Here is a 15,607-nt window from a genome sequence, read left to right as displayed (position 1 = left end):
CCACTTTGGATTTGACTGACATACTCACCTACGTTGAGCGATATCAGATCATACATTTGTTCAATATACCTAGGCACAGAATAATGAGCTAAATGTGGACTAGTAATTAATTTTTAATTGCGTCTAAGTATCTATCATGGAGATAGGGTAGCGAAGTTTCAATCTAATATAGCTCAAGAACATTTATGTAGGTATGTATGAATACAAACATTTTGTATATAGGTGCTTGATCCAAAAATGGTTTCGGTATGAGAAATTTGCACAAAGCAAAATGGAAGCAAGATTGAAGCCATTGTACGGCACCCTAGTATTGCAAAACTTTATGATATTTACATATACATAGCTCGTAGGTACCTAGGTTGAACTTTTATGTAAAGTGGGTTTTCTTTGAATAAGGTTCCCTTTAGGAACTTTGTATTCCCCCCGTTATAAAAGTGAAAGACATAAAAGTACGGACTCAATTCACAAGCAAGAGCAGTCTCACGAGCATTGGATCGATATTCCCTTTTTTCTTTGCTCTATTTCTCCTTATTTCCCAAGAGCACTCTTGGCTGCTATGTTGGTCGGTTTATGTGCTCTACAGTAGATAGGTAGTATATACAGCAAAGATACAGATATAAAGAGTGAGTAGAGATATATAGATAGATAAATACAGATACTGGAATGAAATATAGCACCCACAGTTTCTGAAGTTGGGAATCAATTTTGGCCTGGCAGCTGAACACATTCCGGGTTATTCGAGTGATGACGAAGACTGAAATGGAATGGGGGCGGGTCATTTATGAATTTGGCTTGGCTACACACAGGGCTGATGATTTTGGCAAAAGTTTTATACTTCGTAATGAACATTAAACATTTTAGCATCAGATACATATAAATAAAATCTATATACCTCTATACCCAACCCGTATATCTATAAAGATTTTTGATATTTATGGACTTTGAACGTGTAAATGTAAAACGCCAGACTGAGCTGAGCACTTTTTTTACGGAAATATATAGGATTGAAGGATTCCAAATAACTTTATAATTAAATTGTATTCGAAGTTTTAATCCATTTAATTTTTGGAAATAGAAAGAGTCAAATTAAACAAATGTAGGTACGTATCTACATTTTTAAGTTAGTACCGATTGTAAAATTTATAAATATTTGGTACCTACAAAGAAAAAATTAAAAAGAGTACACAAACCATTTTAAGTTTTGTAGAGTGAGACAATGAGGTAAAGGGAGTGAGTGCGTGGAAATAGTTTTCTTTGGAAAAACACATAAACAGGCACACTTGGTGTGCGTGGAGGTTGAACTGTAGAAAATAAAACACAGCGTTTGTTTTCTATTTTAAAAAAATAAAGCGGGTGCCGCTTTTATTATTGATAAAGGTTGCTTAGATAACAATTGTTTAAATACAAAGGATTGCAGAGGCTGAAGTATTCAGCCGAACTGCTCAATGCAAGAACCAATTGTGTCGATTGTTGGCCTTTGGCCCTTCTTTTATATTGCTCGAGAGTTTTTTTTTTTAAAATGTTTGTTTTTGTTTATTTCTTTTTTATACAAAAGCTTTTTGTAAAGCTTGCGGCTTAAGGCATACTTGATCAAATTCAAATTTTGTATAACAGAAGAGGTTAGATTTATAAGACAAAATAATAAGTTAAGGTTTGAAATATAATTAATTGTTATAAATTTAAATTTAATAAAAATAAGTAAGTGTTATAGTCTCCCCCTCTGGAACGATGATCGTCTCGATGGAGTGACAGGATTTTGTCTATTTCTTTGGTCGTCCTCTTTTACGCAGTCTTCGGACTGGTACTGCGGTGTTTTGTGTAGTACCACATTTTGTTATGGCGGAAGCATGATAGGTTCCCATTGGTATTGCAAGGTCGTCCTTATGGGCGATTTGATAAGATGATGACCCAACTCTGTTTATGACTACATATGGGCCATCCCTTCTTGGTACAAATTTCGATGATGTGTTTTTTGTTGCTTTACTCAAAACATGACTCGTTACCATTACCTCATCTCCCACTCTTATAACGGCTTGTGGATGTCTCTTCTTATCCACGTAGGCTTTGTTGTGGTCCTGTGTTTTTTCGGTGGTTTCGCGAGCGATTTGAAGGGTTTCGGATAGCTTTACCAGCTTTGGTGTTATCTGCGGAATGAAATTCTCAGATTCCGCGATAGTTCTTAGGTCATTGTTTACGTCATCGATTGTTCTGCATTCACGGCCGAAGGTTAAATATGCTGGCGAATACCCTGTACTTTGGCATTTAGAGGTGTTCATGGCAAATCGGATAGCAGGTAAGTTTTCATCCCACGTGTTATGTTCGTTTCCGACCAGGATTCCTAGTTGAGTTTTCATATCCCGATTTCTTCTTTCAACCGGGTTGGATTCAGGGTGGTATAGTGGAGTTAACGTGTGTTGAATGTTCAACCAATAAACCAGTTGCTGCATGAGAGCGGATATAAACTGTACTCCGTTGTCTGATATGAGGCGTCTAGGAGTACCGTACCTTAAGAAAATTTCATTGAGAAGCGTTAGCGCGCAATTTTCTGCAGTGGCCTCTTTTAGTGGAAAAATTTCTGTCCACCTGCTGGCAACGTCTTCAATGATAAAGATCCATTGGTTACCTTCTTTGGTTTTCGGCAAAGGCCCGAATAAGTCAACAGCCAAGACCTCGAAGCGTTGGTTACTTGCTACTGTTTGTAATAGGCCAACAGGTTTCTTATTTGTCGGCTTATATCGCTGACACTCGAGACACTTTCCCACATGCTTATTTATGTCATCCCTCATTCGGGGCCAGTAATACCGTTTCATAATCCGAGCAATAGTTCTGTCCACACCATAATGTCCTGCTGTGGCAATGTCGTGGTAAGTATGCAATATACCAGAGCGTTCTTTAGTTGGAACTACTAACTGGGCATCTTCGGAATCAGATTCAGGTGAATATCTATAGAGAACACCGTCATTCATGATGTAGCCTCGAGCTGTCCATCGGGGTAGATCCTCGTTATTACCTTCAAAAGAGGCCATAATTGATTTTATTTCAGTGTCCTCAAGTTGTGCGTCTCGAATCTCTTTTGCTTTTCTAGATGGTATATCGATTCTAACGTTGCAGATCTCACAGGAGTTATTACTATGTTTAGCTTGACATAGTGGCCTTGACAACATATCGGCGACTTTGTTTGTATTGCCAGGGGTGTATTTGATGTCCACATTGTATGGCTGAAGTTGTAAAGCCCAACGAGCTAGTCTTCCGGTTGGAGACTTTAAGCTCATTAACCATTTTAGGGGTTGATGGTCTGTCAGGAGCGTGACCGTGGAACCTTCGATGTACCCGCGAAATTTATTAACTGCCCAGATGATTGCTAAGGCTTCGCGCTCTGTCGTTGAGTAGTTACGTTCTGCATCTGTTAACAATCTGGATATGTATTCGACTGGATGTTCGTTTTCCTTCTCCCCCTGGACCAAAACTGCCCCTATGGCATAGCTACTAGCGTCCGTTTTGAGATAGAAGGGTTTTTCTTCACAAACTTGCTGGAGTACCGGTGCTGATATTAACGCTAGCTTCAATGTGTCAAAAGCGTTCTGTTGTTCAGTTTCCCACTTCCAGGTAGCATTTTTTTTGGTGAGGTTGCTTAGTGGTTTTGAAATCCCCGCAAAATTTTCTATGAAGCGACGGTACCATGAACAGGTTTGCAGAAAAGATAGCACCTCTTTAACGTTTCTTGGCTCCGTACGGTTTGAAATAGCTGCAGTTTTTTCAGGATCAACTTCTATACCAAGATTAGAAATCAAGTGTCCTAGATATTTCACGGTTGCACAACAAAATTTTGATTTATCTCTGTTGGCTTTGAGTTGAAACAGTACAAGACGTTTAAAGACTTTGGTTAGATGTTCACAGTGTTCAGAGAAACTGCTGGAGCAAATGATGATATCGTCCAAATAAATGAGTAGCCAACTGTTTGCAGAATCAAGCCCGTTTCGAAACTTTTCCATAAGTCTTATGAAAGTAGCAGGAGCGTTACGTAGTCCAAAGGGCATCCGGCGGAAACAGAACATACCAAATGGTGTTATAAATGCTGTTTTTTCTACGTCGGTGTCTGCGACTTTTATTTGATAGTAACCACTTTGGAGGTCGAGTGTAGTTTTGTATCTTGTACTTTTTGTAGCATGGAGAGTATCATCAATTCTGGGAAACGGGTGTTGATCTGGTATAGTGATTTTGTTAAGAGCTCGGTAGTCGATGCATACGCGAATGTTGCCATCTTTCTTAGGTACGATAACAACCGGAGCTGCCCATGGTGATTCACATTCTTCAATTATACCTTGGTTTTGCATTTGGTCGAGGGAGTCCTTAAGCTGGTTCTTTCTTGTATTTGATAGCCTGTAAGGAGTGGTAGCAATTGGTGGATGAGTGCCAGTATCTATTCTGTGTTCTGCAAAAGGTGTCGGCTCTGCAAATGGTTGGAAAACTGTTTCATACTTTGAAATCAAGGAGTTGAGTTGGTCTTTCTCGGATCTTTCAAGATCTTGGCCTTCATCGTTACGTATTACAAAATCAATGGACATCAACACGATTTTTGTAAAGAATTCGTCAGAATCAGGCGGCTCTTCACTTCGTTTCATTTCTGGAAACAAGCTTTTTCCAAAGTTCCTTTCATTTGGAGATGATTCATTACGCAATGAGTCACGAAAGATGTTGTGAATTGAATGCGGTGAATACTCGTTGCTTTGGTTTCGATTTTGGATTTGCCTAGTGCTTAAAGACATACATGGCTCTGGTCCATAGCGTTCTTCGTAATCGTCAGGAGACATTGGAACTGGTGTTACAGGACTATAGTGGATAGGCAAATTTGTCTTCATCTGCATCGAATTGAATTCGGGAGTTTTCTTAAGTGGCGAAACCGGTTTAATCTGTCGTATGTACTCATCATACGATTGTATGCCTCGGAGCATGGTTTCCGATGGCGTGACAACAGTATTTGTTGTGTCAAAGAAGTCGAAAGTTTTTTTTGGTTGATCTTGGAAGTACCAAAGTCTTTGGCCCAGATTTAAGACCACACCATTTTCTTCTAGGAAGTCGATACCTATAAGCGTTCTGTTGTCTTTTGCTTTAGGCAGAGCAATGAAATTTATTGGTCTTAACCTGTTACCGAATATTATTGTTGTTCGTGCTATACGTATATCACTCTTCTGTTGGACACTACCGTCAGCGAGGCTTATATCAACATCCAGCTGCTTAAATTGTGTGCCATTACGCATGAGGTGTTCAAATAAATGACGACCGGCAACACTTGTTCTGGCTGCAGTATCAAGGTAAGCTATACCGATTTCACCATGTGACATGATTGAAATCGTCGGTAAATCATTTCCTAGAGTGTTTTTTATTAAATTGAATGACACAGATTTAGGCCCTTTTGGTAACTCCTTACATGTTGGGCAATTGGATCTTAAGAAGCCGGGTGCTTTACACTTGTAACAGTGTATGCCTTGGTTTGATGGTGAACATGCCTGTTTTACTGCGTCAGATTCAGCTTTTTGCTTTTTACGGCATTCCGCAATGGTATGACCGATATGCGTGCAATAAGAGCATCGTTTTTTGAGTTCAGTTTTGTCATTGTACTGTTGTTTTTCAGCCATACTGTGCTCAATACTTCTTGCATGTTCGATCAGGTCCTGAAAAGTGACTACTTTTTCTCTGGGTACACCATCCCTGATCGAAATATGTAGTAAACCATAAATCAAATCTAACATCATGGTTTCGCTTGGTCTCGGCGAGGGCAATTGCGCAAACAAAGCTCTTTTCTTGCAAATAAAATTGTCCGTAGGTTCTTTAGCTCTTTGCTTACACTCGAAAATTTCAGAATAGATCCTATATGCTGGTTTGGTGGGAGCGAAAGCGTTTCTCAACAAAGAAATAACATCTTGCCAAGTATTTGCCTCGGATTTCACACCTTGCCACCAACTCCGAGCGTCATCATCGAGTAGAAGTGGGAACCCTTTTATTGCGTCAGCCTCAGTTATATGCTCAACATCTTTGAAGCATGAAACCGTTGCGATAAATTCTTCAACTTTGACTGGGTCTCTTTCCCCTTTGAACCTACTCGAGCATGTAGTAAAGCTACCTGGTCGTCTAGCCGATTGCATGACAGCAGTAAGCATACGCTGCATTTGATCTTCAGTGAACGCCATTGCGGTTTCCTGTTGGTTTTTTGCCAAACGTTTACTTCTTCGAAGATTTTCCGTGGTGTGTTTTGTTGTTGTAAAACTATTGCCACAAGATGGGCGCCAATGTAGAGTGAGACAATGAGGTAAAGGGAGTGAGTGCGTGGAAATAGTTTTCTTTGGAAAAACACATAAACAGGCACACTTGGTGTGCGTGGAGGTTGAACTGTAGAAAATAAAACACAGCGTTTGTTTTCTATTTTTAAAAAATAAAGCGGGTGCCGCTTTTATTATTGATAAAGGTTGCTTAGATAACAATTGTTTAAATACAAAGGATTGCAGAGGCTGAAGTATTCAGCCGAACTGCTCAATGCAAGAACCAATTGTGTCGATTGTTGGCCTTTGGCCCTTCTTTTATATTGCTCGAGAGTTTTTTTTTTTAAAATGTTTGTTTTTGTTTATTTCTTTTTTATACAAAAGCTTTTTGTAAAGCTTGCGGCTTAAGGCATACTTGATCAAATTCAAATTTTGTATAACAGAAGAGGTTAGATTTATAAGACAAAATAATAAGTTAAGGTTTGAAATATAATTAATTGTTATAAATTTAAATTTAATAAAAATAAGTAAGTGTTATAGTTTTTAGTTCCCAAAGTTATTATTCGGGTTGAAACTTTGAGTTAGAGCAGAAGCTTAAGGGTTGTCATAACCCTTTTTATGATCCTAATTCTTTTAAATTTGATAGTCTCTTTGTTTCTAATGAGTCCATAACTGGGAAATATAACATGGAGAGCAGGACTTTTTGTCCATCGAAGTGAACCTTTTAGTAGAGATAAAGGATACACATTTTGTAAAGATATACCTACAGAACACAGATACTCTTACTTACGTATCTATCTGTATATAAAAAACTAAGGATTATTCTCCCCTTTTTGTATCTATTATTATTCAGTAATGTATTTCCGGAGGGATAATTTTATCCCAGATGTAATTTCAGATTCAAAGTCATTAATTCTGGCTCTGATATTTCGTATAATTTTGGGTATGAGTTTAGGGTAAGATGGGTTTTCCTTATATCGGAATATTTTTATGGACAGCAGTTAATTTTACTTGGAAATGTAATTTAATTTATTTGATATTGGTTCTTTTTGGTATAATTAACATAGATGAAGCTAATTTTAATAAGTTGTTTTTGGAGCTCCTATTGGACTTATGTTAACATTGACTGATACTTAACATCAGATAAAAAATGCCATATCTAAAATAGGTATAGGAGTAAAATTTATTCTAGGAAGGTACATTCTAAAAAATTTTAATATTATTTTTTAATATGTATTTGTTTTTCATTCTAAAGTAAAGGGTTTTCCAATAAGATACTATTTAGACACTTTTCAAACTGCCTTTTTCTGAAATTTGACAAGTAAATTACTCAATTATTCAAAAGAAACCTAAGTTGTGTTGACGAAGACCTATAGGTTTATCGATTTTTGGAATCAGGCATTCCGCATAGGTACTACATAATACCGTATTTTGCATACAAAATTAGATTTTTAAGATTCAGTTAAAACAAAATTTCATGCCGGTAGATCACCAGCAAAGTCCTATCTTCGTTGATTGAGTTCTTGATCATTAAATTGATCAAGATGACTCATCGAAAAATAAACTAAAGTGATGATGTCTATTTTTATACCTAAGGCGCATTTGTGGCTCGGAAAATCTATAAAAGATTATTGGAAACCCTCGTCATATTCAAGAGTGCCAATATTTGGTGCGGTTTTTATTCTGGTGCAACTTTTACAATGAATGGAACAAGAAAACCTTTTGATTGAGTAATTTCTTGAAAAAATGACCAGGATCACCATTTCCGTCCGAGATCTTGAGATTTAACAACTTAATACTTTGTTTTCTGGGAGACAAAGATTGAGTTCCTGAAGTTATCGAGGATATATTGACCATCGGAAATTTACAATGGCATTGTATGATTTTGGGCATAAATAAGTAATTTTTCATTGAAGGTGTTTCGTTACTGTCGGCTATGTCAGCTAGTATCACATCTGACAATCGTATATGCTCAGCTTTAAATTTGAACGATTCATTGGGAATATAATTTTTTCCAGTATATAGTTAAAAGAGGCAATACAAGTTCAGTGACAAGACTGTATTTTGGATCAAAATTTGTCGAGGCTCTCTTCAATCTAATCATTCTTTTCGCTTTCGAAAAACGACTACCGTTATTAAATTTACTGTTTAAATTGTTAAAAAAAATACATTGTATAATTTTTTGATAGATTTGCAAAATTCTGAACAGTCTAATATTCAAATCTTAAATTAAATCTACACGAGAATAACCGAGAAAAAACAAAACCTTATTCTGAATGTAATCAAATACAAATCTTAACACGCAACGGAAATTGTTTTTCCAAGGTTGTTTCTTCAGCTTTCGTTTTGTTGATTCTGAGATAAAATATTTATTAAAAGAGGTTTTAAAAATCACAATCACAATTTGTTTAAATTTGGTAAAAAGGTGAAGGTGGAAACTAATTTTTTTTTCAATATTACCACTTTCGTTTTTACATTTATTTCTACTTTCCTATATTCTTGTACTTTTTTTCAAAAAAAAAAACACTAAAATTAGTTTGCAGAACGAAGACTTTTTGGACAATGCGTATACTCTATTGAAAATTATATTTTATTTAAGAATCAACGTAAGTTTCAAATTTCGAAGGTTTTTTCTTCAATCATTAATAACTCTGATAGAAGAAAATTAATTGAAGTTAAAAGTCCAGTATCCAAAAGAAGCTATATAGTGGTATTGACGATCTAAGGCTTTTTTTGAATCAGTCTAATTTTTCATGTTGTAACTCTAAACTATTTTCCATTTGCTCATTTTCTCTACTCATTTGGTAATTTTGATATATTTATACACCGACAAAAAATGTTCGCTTTGCAGAAAAAAGGTTTCTTTATGCCAGATGTCTAAATAAGCGCCTTTTCAAATAATGAGTGGTGCAAATTGAATTATCCGGTCTGTCAAGTTTACTACAGCATTGGGTTAGGAACCCTAATATATTATAAAACAACCCCATAAAACATTCAAAATGGTTAAACAAATTTCGGATGTACTGTTCTAAAAAAAAAACAGGGATGTACAATGCAGAATTGTTCAGAAAAGGCTGAGGCTGACTTTCAGACTGCGAAAGAAAATACAAAATTTTGGTAGTATTAAATATAATTTTCAAAAACCTAAAAAACAGCGCGTGCAAGGGCATGTGGAACTACACAAGAAATGTTAAAGTTCTTTATAAGCACTATTTCACTATATTTTTGTTGAAATTAGCAGACTGTAACGAAGCTTCCAGCTTATACATAATTAATATGACAGTTTCTTATTCAAGAAAACAATGTGATAAAACTGTGTAATGTTTAGTAAACATAACGTCTACCTATCATTTGGACTTGTTGTGGTTGTCTGACACCAAATCTGAGTTAATTATGGAGGCAGGAACACGTAAAGGTGTATCTTATAGTAGACTACTAAATAATGAGCAGACCTACTAGAATATATACATTTTTTCACGTGCACTTTCTCCACTTTGAGCTGTACTTTAAATACAAAATATAAACCTATATTTTTTTTATTTTGTGCAAGATTTAAATGTGAAATACTTTTTCTCCGATAGTTTGTTTTTGATTTGACGGTTATAAACAAACATCCGGTTCATTAACAAAACGATAATACACAAATTTCTATTACTACCAATTGTATTATTTTTTTTAAACATATGTAAAGGGTGTCCCAAAATTAACGCAAGATTTGAAATAAATAGAAAACGCCGTTTTTAGTCTTTTGATAGTTATATTTTTATTGACTCGTAAAGTACATAGGATAGGGTTATGTATGGAATAACACATCGGACAAATGGCCTCCACGGCTTTGCATGCACATGCGCACTCTTTTGTTGAAATTTTCCATGACCATTCTGCATAAATGTGGCTGAATTTCGTTGATGCAGCGTTGAATCTCCTCCTTTAATGCACGGGTGGTTGTGGGCTTGTTGACATAGACTTGTGATTTCAAATAACCCCATAAAAACAAGTCTAATGGTGTTAAATCACGCGATCTAGGAGGCCAATTTTGATCACCGAAACGAGAGAGTACACGACCTGGAAATGTCTCATGCAGTAATTGAATTGATTCACGGGCTGTATGACATGTGGCACCGTCTTGTTGAAACCACATATTGGACACATCAATATCATCCAATTTTGGCAGAAAGAACTGTGTAATCATGTCGCGATATCGAGCACCAGTAACTGTCACTGCTTGACCAGCATCATTTTCAAAAAAATATGACTCAATTATGCCTCCAGCCCAAAATCCATACCATACAGTCACGCGTTGTGGATGCATTTGTTTTTCGACAGTCACATGTGGGTTCTCCGAACCCCAAATGGGCAATTTTGGCGATTGACAAAGCCATCAAGATGAAAATGTGCTTCATCGCTTAGGATGATTTTGCTCGAAAAATGAGGGTCAATTTGTTGATGTTCAATAATCCATTCAACGAACTCTCTTCTCTGTCCACGGTCATTAGGCTTCAATTGTTGTGTTAATTGAATTTTGTAAGCATGAAGACACAGATCTTTGGTGAGTGTACGCTGTAGAGAGGTTCTTGAAATTTGCAATTCTTGTCCACGACGTCGAATTAAGGGTCCTTAGTTGTCAGCAACACTCTCACGCACTGCTTCGACATTCACATTTGAACGGCTTGTTTTTGGACGACCAGTGTGTTTGGCGTCTCCAACGGATCCAGTCTCCATGAATTTTTCAATTAATCTCTTCACAGTTGACGAAGTTAAAACACTATTCCGACCATATTTTGTATGAAATTTTCGAACTGCAGCCGCCAAGCTTTCACTATTTTTGAAATATTCTTTAATAATGAAGACACGTTTTTTTCAGGGTTGCCAACACTTCACTGCACAAATGGCGGCAAATTCAAATCTTGCTTTAATTTTGGGACACCCTTTATGTACATATGTATGTAGAAATTATTTTACCTTTTTTGTTTGTCAAACTAATACATTTGGAGACAGAATTTCAAAAATCTAAAATCCTAAAATTTGCAGGGTAATAGTGCTTATGAAGGTCTTTGGCATGTTGGCCTCCTATCTTCTTCCCTTGTTTGCACTGGTTTTATATTTTTGAAATCTCATTTTATTATTTCCAATATTTTGTTCGAATTAATTTTGAAAAGCAATATTTAAACAAAAGAATTTAGATTCGGAACAAATTGAAATACTAAATTTTACATCTCTGTTGTTTTTTTTGCAGAAAAGAAATCTGGTTTTTAGAATTTCCAATATCTTTTGGGGTAGTTTTTTGAAAAGATATAATAGGATTCATGTAACAATGCTGAAACACCTGCTATACAGAATATAATTTAATTTGTGCGAATATTATTTTGAGGGATGTTTTGTGTTAGCATCTGGCAGAAAGTTACTTCTTTCTGCAAAGCGAAAATTTGTCTTGGTTCATGAATCCCCTTATTACGAATTGAATAGAAAAGATGAATCGAAGGAAAATTGTTTGAAGTTTCGATAAAGTTTATTGTGAAAGTTTATTTAAATTACATTTACGAGATTAATAGACGGACTAAAAAAAACATTCGATTTTCTGAACCAATAACATTATTTTGCCAAAATTGTAGCTTATTAGATTAATGTATGAAGTACCCTTAGCCTGATGGTTAGTGCATAGAACTATCATGCCAGAGGTCTTGGGGGAATGACCCTGCCTGTGACACCTACATTTTTTTTCACGGGTACTGCCTCTTGGAGGAATTGACAAATCCTTTACGATTAATTAGAGGATTTGCCAAATTAGTCCTACATTCCTATAATGACTCACACGCAGGAATGGTTGAGAGTTGTAAGTCACTAGGCCCTGGTTCTGCACGAATTATTGTCCCCATATATTTTACTTGTTTAGAGATTAATGTATAAAAGTCGTTAATTGTTTTTTTCTATATGTTCAATAAAAGTCTTATAAGTACTTTGTATATGTTTTTGCTTCTTAACTTTCTTACTTTAGAATTTGTCACAGTCAAGACATTTTTTAAATATAATTAAATGATCTATGACAAAATTCTTGATTACTTTCTAACTGATAACTTGCAAGGTAATTGGTTACTCCGCAAACAACAAGTTCTTCTAAACTATGTTTTTAAATTTTAAATAACAATGTTCATCAATTTTGAAGACCGACATTTGGCCATCAACAAACAATTTCCCTAATTGGCTAAGATTTTTGTTTAACCCCATTCGAAACAGAATCTCGTTTCGCTAGTCTCGTCTCGTCTCAGCCGAGGATTTAAACAATTTTGATATATTTGTGACAAGACTTTCATTTATGTAAAAAAAAACTGTTAATTAATTAGATTTTTCAAACAATTTTACCCAATGTTGACAACAAAATTTTTTACACATTTTTATCAAGGTATCCGAGTCAAAAATCAATGTTTACCAAAACAGTTTAGTTGAATTTATTAAAATATGCCTCTTTAAAAAAGTGCTTTAAGGTAGCGTATGGTGATTTTCGAAAGTACAAATATTTATCTTCTAGATAAAGTTTAAATCATTTAAGTATTTCACTAAGTTTCCGAAAATTATCATTACTCACGAGAAATTTTGAGAAACCATGAATCCTATGTTTTCATGGTTTTGAAAAAAAAAAACGAATTTAACTTTTAAACCGTATTCTGTTAAAAACATTTCTTGGCTCATCGTTTTTAAGGTCTTTGTAGAACTTAATGTGAATTTTGCAAAAATTTTATGAAATATTGCAAACATATTGAATAATAATTAGTATTTTTTTTAAATTTTAAAAGTTGACATCTCAAAAACCTGACTATGACGTGATTTCGAAGTCAGGATTAGACCATTTAAGAACTTGGGATAACTTTAATTTGGATTCCAGTGCTAATATTATTTTATTAATTTGGAATAATTTTGAAATGTATTTTAAAGCTGTTCGAGAGGAAAACAAAAGAGTATTGTTTGAGTAATGAATAATTCCAACAGCTACACCTTAGCCGATGACTTCGAACTAGCTTTAGCGTGATTAGTCAAGTAATTTCCACATTTAAAGTTAATTAAAAATATCAAGTTAAAGTCGTAAAATGTAATGCAGGTTCTTATTAAATGGCAATCAAAAAACATATGTATGTTGAAAGGATGTTTATTTTTAAGGGTGGAATACTGTCAAATTAAAAAAAAAAAAAAACTGAAAAAGATGGATGATACTCGAAGTATTTCGCATTGTTCTCAATAACCATGGATCCAAAGAATCCATATGAATTTGTAGGTATATACGGCCGGAGGCTGCCTTTTGAAAAATGATGTATGTTTCAGCTGCTTTCATTGAAAATTAAGTGGTTTTCGCTCTAAAAGGACCTTCAATTATTTTGTTCTCTATTATTTGCTCTTATTGGGCTTTAGGTTAAAAATATGTATGCATTATTTATTTAATTTTATTTTTATACACAAAAATATTCCCCGCAACTAAAAAATATTTTCAACATGCGACTCTATATATCATTTAAATTTTTAATCAATTAGTTTAACGTTGGAACGATAAATACAATTGATAAACCGGCTTTAATTTTTTATTTTGCACAGAGAAAAAATCAATAATTTCATGATTATTTCTTATATGTTGAAAATTCAAACGAGCAGATTTTTATTTATACATAAAAGTGGAATTATTAACTCCTTCTTAAACTTCCATCTAATTTATTTATTTCTTTGGAGGCTATCTAAATTCATGAACAAGTTTTTTTTTCCAATAAAATTCGTGATGGTTTTCTAATCATTTTTCAATCTGCAGTTTAAATATTTATAGCATTTCATAAAATTTGTTTTGGTTTTTGGATTTACCCTTTATATACAATTTTTTAATAGAAAAAAAAGGTTGTCGACACAAGACTATCATATTCATTAAGTTTTAGAAACACATACATAAACTTATGTACACTGTCAACAACTAGAATAAAGCCACATATTTTAGAATCGATTTAGTATGTTGTAATACATAGTGGAAGTTTCGAACCCGAAAACTTGTACTACAAGTGAATAGCTAGTTACGTATTCTCCCATTCCAAATTCATAAAATTAAAGGGCAAATTATAAACGAGAGTTGGAATTTCATAAGATCAAAGAATGAACTTCTTAAAATCGTACAAAAATGGTGCTTCACTATGATGAAGCCTTTTGTAATAATGGGGAGCATCGTTACCACTTCTCAAAAAAAGTAGAAGTAGATTTTAGGAAAAAAGAGAAGTAGATTGAAAAAAAATAGAAGTAGATTTCAAAAATGAATTTTTTCATATTATTCTACATATTTTTAAATTACATTATTTCAATGAAAAAAAAAATAAGAACTATTTAAGCTTTTATTTGTAAATGTATCATTTCTTAAATTAATTATTGGTTGTTGGCATCGACAACGGAAGGATTAGGCTCTTTTTGGTCAAATGAAATGACTTTAGGATGTTTTGATTGCAAGGGTCGAGTTCTACAAGAAATAGTTATTATAATCCTAATACAATTTTAAGATTTTAAGATTTAAAATGTAATTTTTTTATTTTTATTTGAAAATCGTTTTTGAATTTTAGTTTAAAAATTAGACGTCTTGCATTTTAATTTTGTAAAAAATGATGACCCATTTTCAAGATACCAAATTTCAAAAAAAAATTAATATTTTCTTCTCAAATATTATTGAGACAGTAAAGAGCATTTGCAGAAAAAAAATAGTCAAGTTCTTGAGAAATATTAAACACAAAATAACGGTTCTATGAGGAGAACCCTTCTGAAGCAATACAAAAATATTTGTTTTATATTAAATGGAGCCAAACTAAGAACAAACATTTTAGCAAAAATTAATAAAAATCTATTGGTTTGTTTTTGGAAAATTTGAATTATCGATTTTTGACCGTACAAATTTGTATTGGGACTGCTTTTGTTTTAGAAATTGAAGTAGGTACAAACATAGACCTTAATATACATATTTGATGATGGCGCGAAGTAGGAAGTAGAATTTAATTTTATTTGAAAAAAAAAGAATTAGGTAGATCTCCTTCAATTGAAGTAAAGTGGTAACGCTGGTGGGGAGATATAACCTACTATATCACAACTGACTTCGAGATTTTGTCCGCAACAATGAACGGAAACAATTATAAATGTTTGCTGAACGGTTATTGCCAAAAAGGAAAAACATTTTTGGACCTCTCCCTTTGATTTTACAGCAAGACAATGCTATGCTCCCATCCACACTTCCAGAGTTGTTAGAAGTTATATACAATAAGAAGACGTTGAACATTTGCCGTGACCATATTAACAAGACTTTAACATAATTGAAAACGTCAAGGTCATAACAACCTCGTAAAGTT

This window comes from Eupeodes corollae, chromosome 2, assembly GCF_945859685.1.
Source record: "Eupeodes corollae chromosome 2, idEupCoro1.1, whole genome shotgun sequence".
Classification (NCBI taxonomy): domain Eukaryota; kingdom Metazoa; phylum Arthropoda; class Insecta; order Diptera; family Syrphidae; genus Eupeodes; species Eupeodes corollae.
The sequence above is the reverse complement of the archived record's forward strand: the minus strand, read 5'-3'. Positions refer to the sequence as shown.